Raw genomic sequence first — 10,564 nt, 5'->3', positions numbered from 1 at the left:
CTTTGGAATGTTGTGTCATTTTCATCCACAAATTCTTTGGTTGACTGGAAAATGACATTTGCTTTTCTCCGCATTTTCCCAGCCACGTTCGGGGGGGGGGGGGGGGGGGGGGTTGGTCCAGTAATGCCAGACGGATGAGTGACTGAAGAATGTAGCTATTTTGTCTGAGAAAAAGGTGTGCTCATTGATGAGCTTACCTGTCCTTGTTGCTTCAGCGCTGACTCCAGATCTGCTACTCTGCTTTGATAGTGACCCATTTCTACCATCAGCTTTTCTCTGGTCTGAAAGGAGGAGGAGGGAGGCTCCTCCTCCTCCTTTCAGACCAGAGAACACCCGAGGCTGGGTGAGAACGGGGAGGCTGCGACCCGGCCGGGGGTTGCGGGAAGGGGCGCCACCTTGATCTCCTTCTCGGCGTCGTAGTCCCCTTTCGCTGGTCTGGGCTAGCAGAGCGTAGGCTCGTTGCAGCGCTTGATATTCTTGCGTCAGCTGGCGGTAGCGAAGCTCCGCCTCTTCATGCACACACCAATGCAACACAGCACTAGTACCAGAATCAGTCAGACCGGCGACAAAGCACCCGCGACGCAAAGACGAGTCCGATTCCAGGCTGAAGAGGAATGTTTGGTGCCAATACGCTGGCAGAAATGGCGGGCTACCTCTTCGGGTTCCGTGTCGGGGGTTCTGTCGGTGTGAAAAGACAAGGACGATCCGTCCGAGTCCACCAACACGTCTTCGTCGTAGCCGTAAAATGTTTCGATGACCTGCGGGCGCGGAAGCAAACATCTCTCTGAACAAACTGAAGCGACACCTCACGATGAATCGACGAGAGGAACGATAGCGAGAAAAAGGCCATTTCATCTTGCGCAACACCAAGCAGCCGCAAACAAACAGACTCACCTTGCAGGACCTCACGCTTTGTTCCTCCTCAGAGATTCTCGACGTCGGTATCGTAGCAGCAAATCTCTCTCCTGTCGACACAAATAATCCGCCTTTGAGATTCTTTGGATGCAAAGGGAACGAACGGCTCCGGCGCAGAAACAAACGCGACTCACAATGACATTTCTGACATGAGCTCCTGTCTCCAGAGCCTGAAAAACACGTCACCGGCGATGATTGGAGGGACGCTCGTCTTTTCCAAAAGTGACAACTACAGGGTGTGTCAGGGTTTTCCAGATTATCTTTATCGTATCATTGTGTTGCTTTGACTTTGACTGCGACCTGTAATAAATAATATTATTTATCCCTTATTTATCCCTATCGCTTATCCCTTCCTACACAAAGTCGTAAAACACCCCTTGCTATGTTTTGACTAGAGGTCAAGGGCTTCCTCTATTCAATCCACTCTTACACCCACCCTGTTTCTCTTAATTAAAATGCTCGTGCAGGAGCCGAGAGTCAGACTTCATTCGTACAACGGATGGACTCTCCACCTGCAGGTGTCCAAAAGAACTTACTTGTCTCCCGTGTGGTTCTTGCAAAATAAGTTGGAGCGAGCGCAACTCTAACAGGGTGCATTTTGCCACTAGCTGCCTACGGACAATGACGTCGCGCTCGCGGCTCATGGTTGACGGGCTGAGCAGCCGGGCAAGTCCGTCGTTTTCAGCGCACAGCGAGTGGCAAAGGCGCTGACAAAACGGGAGCTTTGAGCTGCTGAAAACGGCAAAACAAGTCTAAAGCGTGTTCAAACGCGTGCGCACAATGCTCCTGCTTGAAAGGTCGGAATTTAAGGGGCCAATTTTTTGGATGGCGGCCGCCGGCCAAGCTTTGGACGGAAAAGGTTTCCTGGCGACAGCGAGCGAGCGCGGCGCTGCCGTACGTGCACCGAGTCGCCTGCCTGAAGACCTTGGACAAGTCGTCGATGATGTGCCGCTGCTCCACAACTTGAAGGAACTCCATTTCACCGTCCTGCTGGCCGCAACCGCGGTCCAGGTCATTGAGCGAACTAGGCCTTCTCTGTGGAACACAAATGCAGTGGACTCTGTTGGCACGCCGCCGTTGTCCGCGTCGACTTACCAAGCTTGCCATCTCCTCGTTCTCCTGGGTGACAAAGCGCACTTTGTTTTCAAGGCGACACAGCACCAGCGAGAGTTCTTCATTCTTCCTGCTCAGGCGTTTGTTTTTGTACAGGAGTGGCAGAAACTGGCTTTCTGTTTCTCTCAGTCGCTTTAGCTGCAAGCATGAAGTGCGGGATGTGAAAGACGCACAACACGCGGGCCAGAACGTATCCATTCCTTTTGCATCGGTTTGAACGGAATCGTGGCTTTGGCTCCCAATAAAAGACATCTACCAGGCAACCGACTCGCCGCGCCGCTCAACTAATAAGCAAGCGCAATGGGTGCCTCGCTGGATGGCGCGCATCAAACGTAGCGCAAACCTTCAAGCGTGCCGTCAATAAATTACCAGTTCATTGCGCTCTTCAGAAAGCAGGGCGTTTCGATCCTCCAGTTTCCTGATGACTGCGCTGAGCTCAGCGATTTTCAGATGAAACCGTCGCGTGTCCCGATCCTCCTGAGACTGAAAACGCCCCGCAACACACACACACAAGCACTCGTTCAAAGTTCAAAACTGTTTTTGTGCTACCTTCCTCCAGCAACGAACTAAGTCATGCGTACTGCAAGTGTGTGATGAGGTGGCTTACGCAATGAAGAGGATTGCTAGTAGCGGCGTTGACCCCACTTCCAGGGTAGTTTAGGCCCGCCCTTTGGGAATCCCTCAGGGCAGCGATCTGCTGCTCGGCAGCCTGAGTCTGCAGCTGAAGGCGGTGGACGTGGCCGGCCCCAGGGCTTCATCCAAAACACTAACCGCTCTGTCTTTCAGCTTGATCTCATCCGTCTGGATGTACAAACGGGGAGCGCTCAGGCAGGCGGGCAAACTCATTTGCCAGAATTGTGACAAAAACAAAGAGAGCAACCGGCCAATTTTTTTCTGGAATCGACTAGAACACCTTTGCTGTGACAAAAGCGAAGCGAGCAACCGGACATTTTCTTCTTGTGAAATAGAATAGAATAGAATGCCTTAGGTGTCATTGCACTGCAGGTATACAACGAAATTGGGAACATAGCCACGCACCGCGCATCTGATCAGTCCTACCAGTCGGCGGATCTCCCTCTCGCAGTCTCTCTTGGTTCGGCTCAGCTCCTCCCGATGCTGGTGATGAGCCGATCGGAGCTCGGCCGCTCGGGACTGCCAGGCCTGCTGGGCCGCTGCCAGGGCTTCTTCCGCGCTCCTGGTGGAGGCGACACCGCTCGGTCTCCCGACACCGCCGCGTCTCCTCCACCTCCGCCAGCAAAGCGCCCCCCCTCCTCACCTGAGCAGACATTGCGCCACACCGGGCCGTTGAGACCGCAACGGAGCGCCGCGACGCTTACTGGGGACAAGCTACACAATACGGTAGCGGCCGCATCGAAGCCCGACGTGGCGTGCGGATAGTCAGACACGGATAGAGCGGATCACCTTGTCCATGGAGCCGTCCCTCAGGCTGAGGACCAAGGCATTCAGTCGCTGGATCTCTCCATCTTTGATTTTGATCACTCTCATCAGCTCCATTTCATGCTGCCGCAGTAATGTCTCCCTGGTAATGGCTAACTCTTTCTGCTTCTCCTCATGGAGTTTGCTTTTGAGTTCCGTCATGGCGGCGGTGGCACGGTGGTGCTCCGCCCGCAGGTCCTGACTTCTCTCTCTCTCCAGACAGCTGACCTGACATGACTTAGACTTAGACAAACTTTATTGTCATCTTGTCTGCACATGGTGCATACAAAACGAAATTCCGTTGCATACGTCTTACAACAAAGTAGTGATATTGCAGTTGAATAGAAGTAACATATCCTATGAAAATATATATATATACATATATACTATATATATATATATATATATATATTAAAAATAAGTATAAAGTGCAGCAGTGATAATTATGCAATAGTGCAAGTAGGCAAAACAGTATTCAAGAGTGTGCAGAGGAATGCTAAACCATGTATTAAACTTCTATTTAAAGGGTTTATACAAGTTCAGTAAAGTTGGTAGTGCGAGATAGTGCAAGATAGAGGTCCGTAGTGTCATAAAGTACAGTTCTGTGAATGTGTGATGCAGAGTTCAGTTTAGAGCTCAACAGTTCTAGTGTTCAACAGTCTGATGACAGCAGGGAAAAAGCTGTTGCAGAACCTGGTGGACCTGCAGCGGATGCTGCAAACCTCTTCCCAGAGGGCAGCAGGGAGAACAGTCCATGGTGGGGGTGTGATGGGTCATTGATGATGTTACGGGCACGGGACATGCAGCGCTGAGATGAAATGTCCTGAATGGAGGGAAGAGGAGCCCCTATGATCCTCTCTGCTGTCCTCACCACTCTCCTCACGTTCTTCCAATCGGAGGCGGTGCAGCCTCCACACCACACAGAGAGACAGCTTGTCAGAATGCTCTCTATGGTGCTCCTGTAGAACGTCCTCATGATGGGTGGGGGCAGGTGGGCTCTCCTCATCCTCCGCAGGAAGTACAAGCGCTTCTGTGCCCTCTTGACCAGTGCCGTAGTGTTCATAGTCCAGGTGAGGTCTTCTGTGATGTGGACCCCCAGGAATTTGGTGGTGCTGACCACCTCCACAGCTGAGCTGTTGATGATCAGTGGAGCGTGGTGAGGCTGTTTTTTCCTGAAGTCGACGATGATCTCCTTCATCTTCTCCTCATTCAGGATCAGGCTGTTTTCTCTGCACCAGCCCACCAGCTGCTCCACCTCCTCTCTGTAGTCCAGGTCGTTGTTGTCTCTGATGAGCCCCACCACCGTTGTGTCGTCTGCTGACTTCACGATGTGATTGGTGGTGAACCTGAGGACGCAGTCGTGTGTCATCAGGGTGCACAGCAGGGGGCTCAGGACGCAGCCCTGAAGGGAGCCTGTGCTGAGGGTGATGACATCAGAGGTGTTCTGTCCGACCCGGACTGACTGAGGTCTGTTGGTGAGGAAGTCTAGCAGCCAGTTGCGAAGGGGGGTGTTGAAGCCCAGGTGTTCCAATTTTCCTACCAGATGCTGTGGGATGATGGTGTTAAACGCTGAGCTGAAGTCCAGGAACAGCCTCCGCACATGGGTGTTCTTCTCCTCCAGGTGAGCCAGGCTCAGGTGAAGAACGGAGGAGATGGCGTCCTGAGTGGAGCGGTTTTGCCGGTCGGCAAACTGGAACGGGTCAAATAATAGGGGGAGTCTGGAAACGATGTGACCTTTAAGCAGCCTTTCGAAGCACTTCATCATAACCGGAGTCAGTGCAACAGGCCGGTAATCATTAAATGAGGTGATTTGAGGTTTCTTCGGCACCGGAATGATGGAGGCAGTCTTAAAGCACGCCGGCACTGTGGCTTGGCCCAGCGAGGTGTTAAAAATGTCTGTGATGACCCCAGCCAGATGACTTGCACATTCCCTGAACACACGCCCAGGAATGTTGTCGGGGCCAGGGGCCTTACAGGGGTTGACTCTCCTCAGGGTCTTCAACACATCGGCGGAGTCAAGGCAGAGTACCTCCTCTTCCTGATGGGGGACAGTTTTAACTGCTGGAGTGCCGTTTAGTGCCTCGAACCTCCCAAAGAAGTTATTTAGACCATTTAGAAAGTCAGCATCAACTACACCCACCGGGGGGGGGGGAGGGTGAGTTGTAGTCTGTAATCGCCCGTATGCCTTGCCACATACTCCTGATGTTTTTGACGTCGTGGAAACGATCCTGAAATTTTCGACTGCGGTCTCGCTTCGCTATCCTGATGGCACGGTTCAAGTTGGCTCTCGCTGTCCTCAGTGTCTCCTTGTCGCCAGACTTGAAGGCAGAGTTCCGCGCTCGTAGCGTTTGACGTACCTCCTCAGTCATCCAGGGTCGTTGGTTGCCCCGGGTGATGATATTCTTAGTGGTGCTGACGTCCTCGGTGCATTTGTTGATGTAGGCTGACACAGTCATGGCACACGCATGTCTAATCTACATCGGGAAAACTGGGAGGGAGGGAGGGAGGCAGGCAGGGAGGCAGGCAGGGAGGCAGGCAGGGAGGCAGGCAGTGTCTGTCTGTTGAGGTTTTCACCTTGTTCTTCTCCTGCTGAAGTTCTAACTGGACGTCCATCAGTTTGGTTCTCAGCTCGTCATTGGCGGCCTGAAGGGCGTCCGTTCGCTCCGCCTTGGCCCGCCCTGCCGGAGCTCGTTTGGACATCTCTTACTCGAGTCTCGCCCGGTCGTCAGTCAGAGATCACAACATTTGTACCTGGAGAGCACAAACGCAGCGCTGTTTTCCACTGGCTTCGAACTCAACTTCAATCGGTACCGTAACTTACAACATCATAAACATAGAACTAGCTTGACTTATTCATTGAATAAATGCATTTGGTTCTTCAAAACTGCATCACGCAACATAGCGTGACCGAGACGGCCGTTATCCACCTGCGTGAAGTTATTTGGTGAAATGAATGAGATGTTTAAGACACCATCGTTCTGTCTCTATGTAGATGAAGGTAAATAATCGATTGCTGAAGGTCCAAAGGTGTTGTGATAAACAAATAAACATATTAGTGATTAGTGACATATTTGTGATAAACATATTAGGCAGGATAATCACATATGTTAACGTGACTGCCCACACTGTATTTATTTATGGTTATTTGTTAAATCGAGTACTGTTAGACATGAAATAGGAAGTGTTTAACATAAATGGAAGACGAAAGGGGTACTCACCATTGTAGCTCCTGCTGGTCAATGATACGAGCCTCTTCTTGCAGTGGAAAACATACAGCCAACAAACACCGTGGAACCTAAAGGAATGAAATTAAACATTAACATTTAGCCTCAACCAACATTCACAGATACAACGCAACGCAAACTACACAAACGTAAATCTTTTTAAACACAATGAGTTGTACTTACCGTGTACGCTCTAGACGGTCCACTTGCAAGCGGAAAATAAAGATATTTCTGTTGATAATCGTCGTGTTTGTATCCGGTGTCTCGCTCAAGGCCATTGCGCCCACAGATTTGAATTTTGGCGAGAGTTCAGCCTATTGACGTCATTTCCGCGGTGTAATACCCGTATATCTGAAACGGCAAAGTTAAGAGTAGAGTTAAATAAAGTTTTTAGTCAACGCAATAATTTACAACCGTTGACCAGTCGAAATAATCGTCGAAATTTGGCGTCTGTGGCTGGAAGCAGACGCCGAGTTCGACATTCCTCCCAAACGCCACACTCCCTTGCTTTTCAGGGCTAAAAAAAAACAGTTGTAATTACCTTGTACGCTCTAGACGGTCAAGTTGCAAGCTGAAAACAAAAATATTTGCCTTGTTAGTCATCGTGTTACTAACAGCTGTGTCTTGTTTGCCAGAACTGCCGCTTTCCTACTTCCTGTTGCAAGCCACGCCCACGGATTATAATTTTGCCGTGAGTTCCGCCTATTGACGTCATGTCCGCGTCACATGACTGCGACGTAATATTATCTAAAACTGTTTGTGCGGTATTGTGTTGTTCTGTGCGGTATTGTGTTATTCTGTGCGGCGTCGTGTTGTTCTGTGCGGCGTCGTGTTGTTCAGTGCGACGTCGTGTTGTTCAGTGCGGCATGGTGTTGTTCAGTGCGGCATGGTGTTGTTCAGTGCGGCATGGTGTTGTTCAGTGCGGCATAATGTTGTTCAGTGCGGCATAATGTTGTTCAGTGCGGCATGGTGTTGTTCAGTGCGGCATGGTGTTGTTCAGTGCGGCATGGTGTTGTTCAGTGCGGCATAATGTTGTTCAGTGCGCCATAATGTTGTTCAGTGCGGCATGGTGTTGTTCAGTGCGGGATGGTGTTGTTCAGTGCAGGATGGTGTTGTTCAGTGCGGCACGGTGTTGTTCAATGCGGCATGGTGTTGTTCAGTGCGGGATGGTGTTGTTCAGTGCGGCATGGTGTTGTTCAGTGCGGCATAATGTTGTTCAGTGCGGCATGGTGTTGTTCAGTGCGGCATGGTGTTGTTCAGTGCGGAATGGTGTTGTTCAATGCGGCATGGTGTTGTTCAGTGCGGGATGGTGTTGTTCAGTGCGGCATGGTGTTGTTCAGTGCGGCATAATGTTGTTCAGTGCGGCATGGTGTTGTTCAGTGCGGCATAATGTTGTTCAGTGCGGCATGGTGTTGTTCAGTGCGGCATGGTGTTGTTCAGTGCGGCATGGTGTTGTTCAGTGCAGGATGGTGTTGTTCAGTGCGGCATGGTGTTCAATGCGGCATGGTGTTGTTCAGTGCGGAATGGTGTTGTTCAGTGCAGGATGGTGTTGTTCAGTGCGGCATGGTGTTGTTCAGTGCGGAATGGTGTTGTTCAGTGCGGCATGGTGTTGTTCAGTGCGGCATGGTGTTGTTCAGTGCAGGATGGTGTTGTTCAATGCGGGATCGTGTTGTTCAGTGCGGCATGGTGTTGTTCAGTGCGGCATGGTGTTGTTCAGTGCGGCATGGTGTTGTTCAGTGCGGCATGGTGTTGTTCAGTGCGGCATGGTGTTGTTCAGTGCGGCATGGTGTTGTTCAGTGCGGCATGGTGTTGTTCAGTGCGGCATAATGTTGTCCAGTGCGCCATAATGTTGTTCAGTGCGGCATGGTGTTGTTCAGTGCGGGATGGTGTTGTTCAGTGCAGGATGGTGTTGTTCAGTGCGGCATGGTGTTGTTCAATGCGGCATGGTGTTGTTCAGTGCGGGATGGTGTTGTTCAGTGCGGCATGGTGTTGTTCAGTGCGGCATAATGTTGTTCAGTGCGGCATGGTGTTGTTCAGTGCGGCATGGTGTTGTTCAGTGCGGCATGGTGTTGTTCAGTGCGGCATGGTGTTGTTCAGTGCGGAATGGTGTTGTTCAGTGCGGCATGGTGTTGTTCAGTGCGGGATGTTGTTGTTCAATGCGGGATCGTGTTGTTCAGTGCGGGGTGGTGTTGTTCAGTGCAGGATGGTGTTGTTCAGTGCAGGATGGTGTTGTTCAGTGCGGCATGGTGTTGTTCAATGCAGGATCGTGTTGTTCAGTGCAGCATAATGTTGTTCAGTGCAGCATGGTGTTGTTCAGTGCGGCATGGTGTTGTTCAATGCGGCATGGTGTTGTTCAGTGGGGGATGGTGTTGTTCAGTGCGGCATGGTGTTTTTCAGTGCGGCATAATGTTGTTCAGTGCGGCATGGTGTTGTTCAGTGCGGCATGGTGTTGTTCAGTGCGACATAATGTTGTTCAGTGCGGCATAATGTTGTTCAGTGCGGCATGGTGTTGTTCAGTGCGGCATGGTGTTGTTCAGTGCGGCATGGTGTTGTTCAGTGCGGCATGGTGTTGTTCAGTGCAGGATGGTGTTGTTCAGTGCAGGATGGTGTTGTTCAGTGCAGGATGGTGTTGTTCAGTGCGGGATGGTGTTGTTCAGTGCGGGATGGTGTTGTTCAGTGCGGCATGGTGTTGTTCAGTGCGGAATGGTGTTGTTCAGTGCGGCATGGTGTTGTTCAGTGCGGCATGGTGTTGTTCAGTGCAGGATGGTGTTGTTCAATGCGGGATGGTGTTGTTCAGTGCGGGATGGTGTTGTTCAGTGCAGGATGGTGTTGTTCAGTGCGGCATGGTGTTGTTCAATGCGGCATGGTGTTGTTCAGTGCAGGATGGTGTTGTTCAGTGCGGCATGGTGTTGTTCAATGCGGCATGGTGTTGTTCAATGCGGCATGGTGTTGTTCAGTGCGGCATGGTGTTGTTCAGTGCGGCATGGTGTTGTTCAGTGCAGCGTAATGTTGTTCAGTGCGGCATGGTGTTGTTCAGTGCGGAATGGTGTTGTTCAGTGCGGCATGGTGTTGTTCAGTGCAGGATGGTGTTGTTCAGTGCGGCATGGTGTTGCTCAGTGCGGCATGGTGTTGTTCAGTGCGGGATGGTGTTGTTCATTGCGGCAGGTGTTGTTCATTGCGGCATGGTGTTGTTCAGTGCGGCATGGTGTTGTTCAGTGCGGCATAATGTTGTTCAGTGCGCCATAATGTTGTTCAGTGCGGCATGGTGTTGTTCAGTGCGGGATGGTGTTGTTCAGTGCAGGATGGTGTTGTTCAGTGCGGCATGGTGTTGTTCAGTGCGGCATGGTGTTGTTCAGTGCGGCATAATGTTGTTCAGTGCGGCATAATGTTGTTCAGTGCGGGATGGTGTTGTTCATTGCGGCATGGTGTTGTTCAGTGCGGCATGGTGTTGTTCAGTGCGGCATGGTGTTGTTCAGTGCGGGATGGTGTTGTTCAGTGCAGGATGGTGTTGTTCAGTGCGGCATGGTGTTGTTCAGTGCGGCATGGTGTTGTTCATTTCGGCATAATGTTGTTCAGTGCGGCATAATGTTGTTTAGTGCGGCATGGTGTTGTTCAGTGCGGGATGGTGTTGTTCAGTGCGTTATAATGTTGTTCAGTGCGGCATGGTGTTGTTCAGTGCGGCATGGTGTTGTTCAGTGCGGCATGGTGTTGTTCAGTGCGGCATAATGTTGTTCAGTGCGGCATAATGTTGTTCAGTGCGGCATGGTGTTGTTCAGTGCGGGATGGTGTTGTTCAGTGCGGGATGGTGTTGTTCAGTGCGGCATGGTGTTCAATGCGGAATGGTGTTGTTCAGTGCAGGATGGTGTTGTTCAGTG

General features: G+C 51.2%; 1 long non-coding RNA gene across 1 annotated transcript; it reads right to left on the bottom strand.

Moving 5' to 3' along the window:
- Nucleotides 1-369: 369 nt before the first annotated feature.
- On the bottom strand, nucleotides 370-1,056 carry LOC148378651 (uncharacterized). Its single transcript, XR_015855731.1, has 3 exons — nucleotides 895-1,056; nucleotides 654-758; nucleotides 370-509 (listed from the first exon to the last, which is right to left on the bottom strand). It is a non-coding gene; the product is annotated as an uncharacterized LOC148378651 (long non-coding RNA).
- Nucleotides 1,057-10,564: the final 9,508 nt, after the last annotated feature.

Source organism: Syngnathus floridae, unplaced genomic scaffold, assembly GCF_059516105.1.
Source record: "Syngnathus floridae isolate MCC-2025c unplaced genomic scaffold, RoL_Sflo_1.0 HiC_scaffold_31, whole genome shotgun sequence".
NCBI classification, from domain to species: Eukaryota; Metazoa; Chordata; class Actinopteri; order Syngnathiformes; family Syngnathidae; genus Syngnathus; species Syngnathus floridae.
The sequence above is the reverse complement of the archived record's forward strand: the minus strand, read 5'-3'. Positions and strand labels throughout refer to the sequence as shown.